Raw genomic sequence first — 10,464 nt, 5'->3', positions numbered from 1 at the left:
ATTAAAATGGAAATACGTGTGGATTACTGGATTTGGCTCCTCCCTGTCCTCCTGGCGTTTGAACGCCCAAACACTGCCTGTTTTGGGCGTTCAGCGCCCAAATGCTGATCTCCTGGGCGTTCAGCGCCCAGTTGCTGCCATTCCTGGCGTTCAACGCCCAGTGGGTGGCCATTTCTGGCATTGAATGCCCAATTGCTGCCATTACTGGCGTTCAGCGCCCAGTGGATGCCCATTTTGGGCGCTGAACGCCCAAAATGCCCCTTTACTGGCGTTTTCTTGCCATTGAGCTTCCAATCTCTGTTTTGTGTGCAAATTCCTTCTGTAACCCTGTAAACTTATGCAATTGATCCTTTACCTTAGTGTCAGTAAACTTTATATAAACAAATAAAAAGAAAAATGGGGCAAAATGCTTAGAGGATTAATGCCCCATGGCTGGGTTGCCTCCCAGAAAGCGCTTCTTTATTGTCTTTAGCTGGACCTTGCTGAGCTTTTAATCTAGCTTCAGCCTTGAGCATTCTTGCTCAATGTTGCCTTCAAGATAATGCTTGATTCTTTGTCCATTGACAATGAACTTCTTATCAGAATCAATATCTTGAAGCTCCACGTAACCATATGGTGACACACTTATAATCACGTATGGTCCCTCCACCGGGATTTCAGTTTCCCGGGAATAGCCTGAGTCTAGAGTTAAACAACAGGACCTTCTGTCCTGGTTTAAAGATTCTAGATGACAGCTTCTGTCATGCCATTTTTTTATTTTTCTTTATAAGCTTGGTATTTTCGAAAGCTGTGAATCTGAATTCCTCTAGCTCATTTAGCTGGAGTAATCGTTTTTCTCCTGCTAATTTGGCATCTAAGTTTAGGAATCTGGTTGCCCAGTAGGCCTTATGTTCCAGTTCCACGGCAAGTGGCATGCCTTACCATACACGAGTTGGTATGGAGAGGTCCCTATAGGGGTCTTGAATGCTGTTCTGTAAGCCCACAGAGCATCATCCAAGCTCCTTGCCCAATCCTTTCTACGGGTATTTACTGTCCGTTCCAGGATTCTCTTTAATTCTCTGTTAGAGATTTCAGCTAGCCCGTTGGTTTGTGGATGATATGGAGTGGCCACTTTGTGGCGAATTCCATACCGAACCATGGCAGAGTAAAGCTGTTTATTGCAGAAGTGAGTGCCCCCATCACTGATTAACACTCTAGGGACACCAAACCTGCTAAAGATATGTTTCTGGAGGAACTTCAGCACTGTTTTAGTATCATTGGTGGGTGTGGCAATAGCCTCAACCCATTTTGATACATAGTCAACTGCCACCAGAATATAAGTGTTTGAGTATGATGGTGGGAAAGGTCCCATGAAGTCAATTCCCCATACATCAAACAACTCTATTTCCAAGATTCCTTGTTGAGGCATGGCATAACCATGAGGCAGATTACCAGCTCTTTGGCAACTGTCACAATTACGTACAAACTCTCGGGAATCTTTATAGAGTGTGGGCCAATAGAAGCCACATTGGAGGACCTTGGTGGCTGTTCGCTCACCTCCGAAATGGCCTCCATATTGAGATCCGTGGCAATGCCATAAGATTCTCTGTGCTTCCTCTCTGGGGACACACCTACGGATAATTCCGTCTGCACATCTCTTAAAGAGATAGGGTTCATCCCACAAGTAGTACTTTGCATCAGTGACTAATTTCTTCTTTTGTATTCTATTGTACTCCTTGGGTATGAACCTTGCAGCTTTATAGTTTGCAATATCGGCAAACCATGGTGCTTCCTGAATGGCAAATAGATGCTCATCAGGGAACGTCTCAGAGATCTCAAGAAAGGGGAGGGACGTCCCTTCCACTGGCTCTATTCGGGACAGATGATCAGCCACTTGGTTCTCTGTCCCTTTTCTGTCTCTTATTTCTATATCAAACTCTTGCAGAAGCAATACCCATCTGATGAGCCTGGGTTTTGAATCCTGCTTTGTGAGTAGATATTTAAGAGCAGCATGGTCAGTATACACAATCACTTTTGATCCTACTAAGTATGATCTGAACTTGTCAATGGCGTAAACCACTGCAAGTAGTTCTTTTCTGTGGTTGTGTAATTTTTCTGGGCATCATTTAGAACGCGACTGGCATAATAAATGACATGCAGAAGCTTGTCATGCCTCTGTCCCAATACAGCACCAATGGCATGATCACTGGCATCACACATTAACTCAAATGGCAATGTCCAGTCTGGTGCAGAAATGACTGGTGCTGTGACCAGCTTAGCTTTCAGCGTTTCAAACGCCTGCAGGCATGCTGTGTCAAACACAAATGGCGTGTCAGCAGCTAGCAGATTGCTTAGAGGTTTTGCGATTTTTGAAAAATCCTTTATAAACCTCCTATAGAATCCTGCATGCCCCAGAAAGCTTCTGATTGCCTTAACATTGGTAGGTGGTGGTAATTTTTCAATTACCTCTATTTTTGCTTGATCCACCTCTATTCCCTTGTTTGAGATTTTATGCCCAAGAACAATTCCTTCAGTCACCATGAAGTGACACTTTTCCCAGTTTAAAACTAGGTTGGTTTCTTGGCATCTTTTCAGAACAAGTTTCAGGTGATCAAGACAGGAGCTGAATGAGTCTCCATATACTGAGAAGTCATCCATGAAGACTTCCAGAAATTTTTCCACCATATCAGAGAAAATAGAGAGCATGCATCTCTGGAAGGTTGCAGGTGCATTGCATAGCCCAAAGGGCATCCTTCTATAAGCAAACACTCCGGATGGACATGTGAATGCTGTTTTCTCTTGATCCTGGGGATCTACTGCAATCTGGTTATAGCCTGAATAGCCATCCAAAAAGCAGTAATAATCATGACCTGCTAGTCTCTCTAGCATCTGGTCTATGAATGGTAAAGGAAAATGATCCTTTCTGGTGGCTGTATTGAGCCTTCTGTAGTCAATACACATGCGCCACCCTGTAACTGTTCTTGTAGGAACCAGTTCATTTTTTTCATTATGAATCACTGTCATGCCTCCCTTTTTTGGGACGACTTGAACAGGGCTCACCCAGGGGCTATCAGAAATGGGATAAATAATCCCAGCCTCTAGTAATTTGGTGACCTCTTTCTGCACCACTTCCTTCATGGCTGGATTTAGCCGCCTCTGTGGTTGAACCACTGGTTTGGCATTATCCTCCAATAGGATTTTGTGCATGCATCTAGCTGGGCTTATGCCCTTAAGGTCACCTATGGACCACCCAAGAGCTGTCTTGTGTGTCCTTAGCACTTGAATAAGTGCTTCCTCTTCCTGTGAATTTAAAGCAGAGCTTATGATCATTGGAAAAGTGTCACCTTCTCCTAGAAATGCATATTTCAAGGATGGTGGCAGTGGCTTGAGCTCTGGTTTAGGAGGTTTTTTCTCTTTCAGAAGAAAGTTCAGAGGCTCTTTCATGTCCCCTGAATCCTCCAAATCAGGCTGAACATCTTTAAAGATGTTTTCCAACTCTGATTCGAGACTCTCAGCCATGTTGATCTCTTCTACCAAAGAGTCAATAAGGTCAACTTTCATGCAGTCTGTTGATGTGTCTGGATGCTGCATGACTTTGATAGCGTTCAACTTGAACTCGTCATCGTTGACTCTCAGGGTTATTTCCCCTTGCTGGACGTCAATGAGGGATCGTCCAGTTGCTAGGAAGGGTCTTCCTAGAATGAGAGTAGCACTCTTGTGCTCCTCCATTTCCAGCACAACAAAGTCAGTGGGAAAGGCGAATGGCCCAACTCTGACAATCATGTCCTCAATCACGCCTGATGGGTATTTAGTGGAACCATCAGCAAGTTGGAGACATATCCGGGTTAGTTTAACTTCCTCAGTTAAGCCAAGCTTCCTGATAGTGGATGCAGGTATTAGGTTGATGCTTGCCCCAAGATCGCATAAAGCTGTCTTGGTGCAATCACCTTCTAATATGCATGGTATCAGAAAACTCCCAGGGTCTTTAAGCTTTTCAGGAAAGCTTTTCAGAATGACTGCACTGCATTCTTCAGTGAGGAGAACTCTTTCTGTTTCTCTCCACTCCTTTTTATGACTCAAGATCTCTTTCATGAACTTGGCATAAGAAGGTATTTGCTCAAGTGCCTCTGCAAATGGAATCTTTATTTCAAGAGTCCTTAGATAATCTGCAAAGCGAGCAAATTGCTTATCCTGCTCCTCTTTCCGGAGTTTTTGAGGATAAGGTATCTTGGCTTTATATTCTTCAACCTTAGTGGTTAAAGAAACCTTTTTAGAGGGGTTGTTATCAGCACTTGTGTGTGTCTGATCCCTCACTGGCAATTGAGTACCAGAGTCAGAAGCTGGAGTGACGTTAGACGCCAACTCACTGTCTGTTCCTGGCGCCTGAACGCCAGAAATATGCCCATTTTGGGCGTTCAACGCTGGATTCTGCCCCATTTGGGCGTTCAATGCCAGATTCTTGCCCATTTCTGGCGTTGAACGCCAATCCTGCCTTGTTTCTGGCGCTGAACGCCAGTTTTGGGCATGGTCTGGGCGTTCAGCGCCAGCCTTCCACCCATTTTCTGGCGTTTTAGTGCCAGAATTATTTTTCCCTGGGCTCTTACTGTCCTCAGGTGAATCTTTGGTGGGTTGCTCATTTCTTGAATTTTTGATGCCTTGAGGTGGGGTATTTAATGTTTTCCCACTTCTTAATTGAACTGCTTGGCATTCTTCTGCTATTTGTCTTGATAGCTGCTGCTTTGTTTGCTTAAACTGTTCGTCCATATGTATATTAGCTATCCTTGTCTCCTGTAGCCTGTCCTTGAATTCAGCTAGCTGCTTTGTTAGAAAATCCAATTGCTGATTGAATTCAGCAGCTTGTTTTACAGTACTGAATTCAGCAGTTACTGTTTTAACCTCTTCATTCATGGAAGGGTTGCTACTTAGATACAGATGCTGATTCCTGGCAACTGTATTAATGAGCTCTTGAGCCTCTTCAATTGTCTTTCTCATATGGATAGATCCACCAGCTGAGTAATCTAGAGACATCTGAGCTCCTTCTGCAAGCCCATAGTAGAAGATGTCTAACTGAACCCACTCTGAAAACATTTCAGAGGGGCATTTTCGTAGCATCTCTCTGTATCTCTCCCAGGCATCATAAAGAGATTCATTATCTCCTTGTTTAAAGCCTTGGATGTCCAGCCTTAGCTGTGTCATCCTTTTTGGAGGAAAATACTGATTCAGGAATTTTTCTGTCAGCTGTTTCCATGTTCTTATGCTGGCCTTAGGTTGGTTATTTAACCACCTCTTAGCTTGATCTTTTACAACAAATGGAAACAGTAATAGTCTGTAGACATCCTGATCTATTTCCTTATCATGTACTGTGTCAGCAATTTGTAGAAATTGTGCCAGAAACTCTGTAGGTTCTTCCTGTGGAAGACCGGAATACTGGCAACTTTGCTGCACCATGATAATGAGCTGAGGATTCAACTCAAAGCTACTAACTCCAATGGAGGGTATGCATATGCTACTCCCATATGAAGCAGTAGAGGGGTTAGAATATGACCCCAGAGTCCTCCTGGACTGTTCATTTCCACTTATGTCCATGATGGATATATGGATATAACTTGGACTGATTTATCTTTTTATTTATTTTATTTTATAAGAAGTAAATACTTAAATAAAATAAAATAGCTAAAAAGAATTTGAATTTTTAAAATTTTTTTTTTCGTAAAAAAAATAATAATAATTAGTTAATAAAAAAGAGATTTTTGAAAAAGAGGGAAGATATTTTCGAAAATTAGAGAGAGAGAGTTAGTTAGGTAGTTTTGAAAAAGTTAAGAAATAGACAAAAAGTTGGTTAGTTAGTTGAAACAAATTTTGAAAAGATAAGAAGTTAGGAAGTTAGAAAAGATATTTTGAAAAGATATTTTTGAATTTAGTGAGGAGAGAGAAAAACAATAAGATAGTACAAGATTTAAAATTTTTAGATCTAATGCTCCTTGTTTTTGAAAATTTTGGAGGGAAAACACCAAGGAACACCAAACTTAAAAATTTTAAGATCAAGACACAAGAAAAACTCAAGAACACTTTGAAGACTCACAAGAACACAAGAACATGAAGAAAGAATACCAAACTTAAAATTTTTTTAGAAAACCACCAAAATTTTCGAAAACCAAAGGGAGTTCAACAAGAAAACACCAAACTTAAAGTTTGGCACACAATTTAATAGAGAAAATATTATTTATGAAAAAGAAGGTTTTGAAAAGAGTATAAAAGATTCTAACCCAATTACCAAGAACACAGATTAACACTCTAGCCAAATGAGTTATGGAACTTTCGAAAATTTTAGGAAAGATTATTTTTTTGAAAACACCAAACTTAAGATTTGGCACAGGATTTAATAGAAAAATTATTTTTGAAAAAGGTTTTAAAGTTATGATAGCCAATTATCATGAACATAAACACCACGTTCTAAATAACTGAGCTATAAGTTTGAAGTATTTTAACAAGGGATAAATAATAAAAGACTCTAAACCAAAAAGAAATATTTTTTTCCTAATCTAAGCAACAAAATAATCCGTTAGTTGTTCAAACACGAACAATCCCCGGCAACGGCGCCAAAAACTTGGTGCACGAATTGTGACTCTCTTACAATTTCGCACATATGACCAGCAAGTGCAATGAGTCGTCCAAGTAATACCTTACGTGAGTAAGGGTCGAATCCCACAGAGATTGTTGGTTTGAAGCAATCTATGGTTATCTTGTAAATCTTAGTCAGGAAATCAATTATGTTTATCAGTTAAATTGCAAATAAACAATAGAGCATGGATTAAAGGTTACTTGTTATGCAGTAATGGAGAATATGTTGGAGTTTTGGAGATGCTTTGTCTTCTGAATCTCTGCTTTCCTCTGTCTTCTGATTCACGCACGCACGTCCTCCTATGGCAAGCTGTGTGTTGGTGGATCACCGTTGTCAATGGCTACCTTCCATCCTTCCAGTGAAAACTACGCTCACGCACTCTGTCACAGCACGGCTAATCACCGGTTGGTTCTCGATCCGGTTGGAATAGGATTTACTATCCTTTTGCGTCTGTCACTAACGCCCAGCCTTCAAGAGTTTGAAGCTCATCACAGTCATTCAATCATTGAATCCTACTCGGAATACCACAGACAAGGTTTAGACTTTCCGGATTCTCATGAATGCCGCCATCAGTTCTAGCTTATACCACGGAGATTCTGATTAAGGAATCTAAGAGATACTCATTCAATCGGATATAGAACGGAGGTGGTTGTCAGGCACACGTTCATGGTTTGAGGAAGGTGATGAATGTCACGGATCATCACCTTCATCACAGTTAAGCGCGAATGAACATCTTAGATAGGAACAAGCGTGTTTGAATGGAAAACAGAAATACTTGCATTAATTCATTGAGACACAGCAGAGCTCCTCACCCCCAACAATGGAGTTTAGAGACTCATGCCGTTAGAGAATACAAAGTTTAGATCTAAAAATCATGAGATATAAAATAAGTCTCTAAGGTAGCGTTTGTTTTGAGGTACTGAGACAGAGACTGAGAGACTGAGACTCAGTATTGTGTTTGTTAGTTCAGAGACTGGTACTAAAATTTCTGTCTCTGTCTCTAAAATTTCAGTATTTCAGTACCTCCAAAAAGTAGGGACACAGGGGACTGAAATTTTTAGAGATGAATACTGAAACTTTAATAACATTTTATACTTAAAATACTTTCATTTCAATTAATTAATTCCAATTTTACCCTTTGTACAAATTAAATTAGAGTTTCATTCTTGTTTCAATTCCTGTCTCCCATTTTGCACCAAACAAAATACTAAGATTTATTTCAATCCCTGTCTCTTAGTCTCTGTCTCTCAGTATCAGTCTTTACGTCTCTGTCTCTCCACCAAACGCTACCTAAAAGTTGTTTAAATACTAAACTAGTAGCCTAGGGTTACAAAATATGAGTGGACTATGATGGATGATGCAGAGATCCACTTCTGGGGCCCATTTGGTGTGCTGGGGCTCACTTGGTGTGTGCTGGGGCTGAGACTTTAAGCAATTCACGTGCGGAGGCCATTTGTGGAGTTGAACGCCAGTTTTTATGCCAGTTTGGGCGTTCAACTCCAGTTTTTGATTCTTTTCTGGCGCTGGACGCCAGAATTGGGCAGAGAACTGGCGTTGAACACCAGTTTACGTCATCTATCCTTGTACAAAGTATGGACTATTATATATTGCTGGAAAGCCCTGGATGTCTACTTTCCAACTCAATTAGAAGCATGCCATTTCGAGTTCTGTAGCTCCAAAAAATCCACTTTGAGTGCAGGGAGGTCAGAATCCAACAGCATCAGCAGTCCTTTTTCAGCCTGAATCAGATTTTTGCTCAGCTCCTTCAATTTCAGCCAGAAAAATACCTGAAATTACAGAAAAACACACAACTCATAGTAAAGTCCAGAAATATGAATTTTTCCTAAAAACTACTAGAAATAGACTAAAAACTAACTAAAACATACTCTAAACTATATGAAATTATCCCCAAAAAGCGTATAAAATATCCGCTCATCAATAACCAAACAAAGTAGGGGTTGAAAAAAGACTTTTTTGTTTAGATCTTATATATTCTTTTTCTATTTATAATGGATTGGATTTCTATTCAGTATTATAACGAACATTATAGATATAGAACCTTCCAGATAAGATACATATACTTTTCTATAGTATATCATTATTATTTCTATAGTATATCATTATTATTAGATTTTTCATATTCTTTATATTCATTATCTAAATTATTTGATAATTTCATTCTATGTTTAGATTTCTATTAATGTTTATATTAGAATAATATTTCTTTTATTTATTATATTTCTTTTTTTATTCTCATTCCATTTTTTGTGGTTTATTTATTTATTTTTTTTTTGCTACAGCCAGAGCCCAGCCAGAGTCTAGCCGGGCTCGGGGACTGTTTCCAGGAATCCCAGATAACTCTGATTTATTTGAATTAAAAAAAATGAGATTCGCCCCCCTTTTTAATTGATTAGGGGGGTTGGTCCCCTTACGACACACGAGAACGCTCTAATTTGTAGAAACGTATGTTTCTATATATATAGACCCAGTCTCCGGTTCGACAAAAGGTCCAATTATGTGGAATAATAGCATTACTTGGGAGAGTATTAGGAGGGGTCACAGGGATTCTTTTACTCAGTTGACCAACTTATACCTCCAGATTTCTGATGGAGAACCTAGTTTCAATCATGAAACTGAGGGTGGTCTTAGATAGATAAGAGACTATAGTTGCTAAGTCAGAGAGACTCTGCCTAGAAGTCTCTGTCTGTTGCTAAAAAAATGGGAATGGTTTGCTATTGCTAAACCGGTTTCTTCCACCTTGATTATTGTTGAAACCTTGTTGAGGCTTCTGTTGATCCTTCCATGAGAAATTAGGATGGTTTCTCCATGAAGGGATGTAGGTGTTTCCATAGGGTTCTCCCATATAATTCACCTCTTCCAATGCAGGATGCTCTGGATCATAAGCATCTCCTTCATAGGAGGCTTCTTGGGTGCTACCAGATGCAGCTTGCATCCCAGTCAAATGCATTAAAATCATGTTGACTTATTGAGTTAAGATCTTGTTCTGAGCCAATATGGCATTCAGAGTGTCAACCTCTAGGACTCCTTTCTTCTGGATCATCCCATTGTTCACAGGGTTCCTCTCCAAAGTGTACATAAATTGGTTGTTTGCAACCATTTCAATGAGTTCCTGTGCTTCTGCAGGTGTTTTCTTCAGATGAAGAGATCCACCAGTAGAGTGGTCCAATGACATCTTGGACATCTCAGACAGACCATCATAGAAAACACCTATAATTCTCCATTCTGAGAGCATATCAGAAGGACATCTTCTGATCAGTTGCTTGTATCTTTCCCAGGCTTCATAGAGGGATTCACCTTCCTTTTGTTTGAAGGTTTGAACTTCCACTCTAAGCTTGCTCATCTTTTGAGGTGGAAAGAACTCGGCCAAGAAAGCATTGACCAACTTTTTCCAAGAGTCTAGGCTTTCTCTAGGTTGAGAATCCAACCATATCCTAGCTTTGTCTCTAACAGCAAAAGGAAAAAGCATAAGCCTGTAGACCTCGGGATCTACCCCATTAGTCTTAACAGTATCACAGATTTGCAAGAATTCCGAGAGGAATTGATGTGGATCTTCCAATGGAAGTCCATGGAACTTGCAATTCTGTTGCATTAGAGAAGTACTGAGGCTTAAGCTCAAAGTTGTTTGCTCCAATGGCAGGTATAAAGATACTTCTTCCATAGAAATTAGAAGTTGGTGCAGTAAAGTCACCAAGAACCTTCCTTGTATCTCTACCTTTATTATCATTGTCTGCCATGTCTGATTTTTCTGCTTCTTTTTCAAAAATTTCTGTAAGGTCTCCTCCGGAGTTTGGTGCTTTAGCTTCTTTTAGCTTTCTCCTTAGAGTCCTTTCAGGTTCAGTATC

General features: G+C 40.1%; 1 non-coding gene across 1 annotated transcript; it reads left to right on the top strand.

Annotated features, from left to right (window-relative positions):
- Nucleotides 1–9,848: 9,848 nt before the first annotated feature.
- LOC112753504 (small nucleolar RNA R71) lies at nucleotides 9,849–9,956 on the top strand. The gene has a single exon (XR_003177890.1). It is a non-coding gene; the product is annotated as a small nucleolar RNA R71 (small nucleolar RNA).
- Nucleotides 9,957–10,464: the final 508 nt, after the last annotated feature.

This window comes from Arachis hypogaea, chromosome 15, assembly GCF_003086295.3.
Source record: "Arachis hypogaea cultivar Tifrunner chromosome 15, arahy.Tifrunner.gnm2.J5K5, whole genome shotgun sequence".
Taxonomy (NCBI): Eukaryota; Viridiplantae; Streptophyta; class Magnoliopsida; order Fabales; family Fabaceae; genus Arachis; species Arachis hypogaea.
This window is presented reverse-complemented; position numbering and strand designations above follow the sequence as displayed.